This window comes from Vigna unguiculata, unplaced genomic scaffold (genome assembly GCF_037176805.1).
Source record: "Vigna unguiculata cultivar grain cowpea cultivar isolate G323 ecotype 2 unplaced genomic scaffold, ASM3717680v1 ptg000010l_ERROPOS18658307, whole genome shotgun sequence".
In the NCBI taxonomy this organism is placed as follows: Eukaryota; Viridiplantae; Streptophyta; class Magnoliopsida; order Fabales; family Fabaceae; genus Vigna; species Vigna unguiculata.
This window is the reverse complement of record NW_028196641.1, coordinates 15,001-17,500: the sequence shown is the minus strand read 5'-3', so window position 1 is coordinate 17,500 and position 2,500 is coordinate 15,001.

Here is a 2,500-nt window from a genome sequence, read left to right as displayed (position 1 = left end):
CACCAAGAATTTCATGGTATTCATTTGGGGGCATTTGGAGGCCTTTCCAACCCTCACATCTCAAAAATCACGAATTTCATTTTTTCGCAAAACTCCCCACCAAGCCATTTAGCTATGCCGTGGTGCACCGCCAACCTTGGCCATGTGCAAAACCCTCCGAACTCAAAACTTTCGTGCACCAAGAATTTCATGGTATTCATTTGGGGGCATTTGGAGGCCTTTCCAACCCTCACATCTCAAAAACCACGAATTTCATTTTTTCACAAAACTCCCCACCAAGCCATTTAGCTATGCCGTGGTGCACCGACCAACTTGGCCAAGTTCAAAATGCATCCAATTCAAAACTTTTGTGCACCAACACTTTTACAGTACTCATTTGGGGACATTTGGAGGCCTTTCCAACCCTCACATCTCAAAAACCACGAATTTCATTTTTTCACAAAACTCCCCACCAAGCCTTCTAGCTATGCCGTGGTGCACCGCCAACCTTGGCCATGAGCAAAACCCTCCGAACTCAAAACTTTCGTGCACCAAGACTTTCATGGTATTCATTTGGGAACATTTCTAGGCCATTCCAACCCTCACATCTCAAAAACCACGAATTTCATTTTTTCACAAAACTCCCCACCAAGCCTTCTAGCTATGCCGTGGTGCACCGCCAACCTTGGCCATGTGCAAAACCCTCCGAACTTAAAACTTTCGTGCACCAAGACTTTCATGGTATTCATTTGGGGACATTTCTAGGCCATTCCAACCCTCACATCTCAAAAACCACGAATTTCATTTTTTCACAAAACTCCCCACCAAGCCTTCTAGCTATGCCGTGGTGCACCGCCAACCTTGGCCATGTGCAAAACCCTCCGAACTTAAAACTTTCGTGCACCAAGACTTTCATGGTATTCATTTGGGGACATTTCTAGGCCATTCCAACCCTCACATCTCAAAAACCACGAATTTCATTTTTTCACAAAACTCCCCACCAAGCCATTTAGCTATGCCGTGGTGCACCGACCAACTTGGCCAAGTTCAAAATGCATCCAATTCAAAACTTTTGTGCACCAACACTTTTACAGTACTCATTTGGGGACATTTGGAGGCCTTTCCAACCCTCACATCTCAAAAACCACGAATTTCATTTTTTCACAAAACTCCCCACCAAGCCTTCTAGCTATGCCGTGGTGCACCGCCAACCTTGGCCATATGCAAAACCCAACCAACTCAAAACTTTCGTGCACCAAGACTTTCATGGTATTCATTTGGGGGCATTTCTAGGCCATTCCGACCCTCACATCTCAAAAACCACGAATTTCATTTTTTCACAAATCTCCCCACCAAGCCTTTCTAGCTATGCCGTGGTGCACCGCCAACCTTGGCCATGAGCAAAACCCTCCGAACTCAAAACTTTCGTGCACCAAGAATTTCATGGTATTCATTTGGGGACATTTGGATGCCTTTCCAACCCTCACATCTCAAAAATCACGAATTTCATTTTTTCGCAAAACTCCCCACCAAGCCATTTAGCTATGCCGTGGTGCACCGCCAACCTTGGCCATGTGCAAAACCCTCCGAACTCAAAACTTTCGTGCACCAAGAATTTCATGGTATTCATTTGGGGGCATTTGGAGGCCTTTCCAACCCTCACATCTCAAAAACCACGAATTTCATTTTTTCACAAAACTCCCCACCAAGCCATTTAGCTATGCCGTGGTGCACCGACCAACTTGGCCAAGTTCAAAATGCATCCAATTCAAAACTTTTGTGCACCAACACTTTTACAGTACTCATTTGGGGACATTTGGAGGCCTTTCCAACCCTCACATCTCAAAAACCACGAATTTCATTTTTTCACAAAACTCCCCACCAAGCCTTCTAGCTATGCCGTGGTGCACCGCCAACCTTGGCCATGAGCAAAACCCTCCGAACTCAAAACTTTCGTGCACCAAGACTTTCATGGTATTCATTTGGGGACATTTCTAGGCCATTCCAACCCTCACATCTCAAAAACCACGAATTTCATTTTTTCACAAAACTCCCCACCAAGCCTTCTAGCTATGCCGTGGTGCACCGCCAACCTTGGCCATGTGCAAAACCCTCCGAACTTAAAACTTTCGTGCACCAAGACTTTCATGGTATTCATTTGGGGACATTTCTAGGCCATTCCAACCCTCACATCTCAAAAACCACGAATTTCATTTTTTCACAAAACTCCCCACCAAGCCTTCTAGCTATGCCGTGGTGCACCGCCAACCTTGGCCATGTGCAAAACCCTCCGAACTCAAAACTTTCGTGCACCAAGAATTTCATGGTATTCATTTGGGGGCATTTGGAGGCCTTTCCAACCCTCACATCTCAAAAATCACGAATTTCATTTTTTCGCAAAACTCCCCACCAAGCCATTTAGCTATGCCGTGGTGCACCGCCAACCTTGGCCATGTGCAAAACCCTCCGAACTCAAAACTTTCGTGCACCAAGAATTTCATGGTATTCATTTGGGGGCATT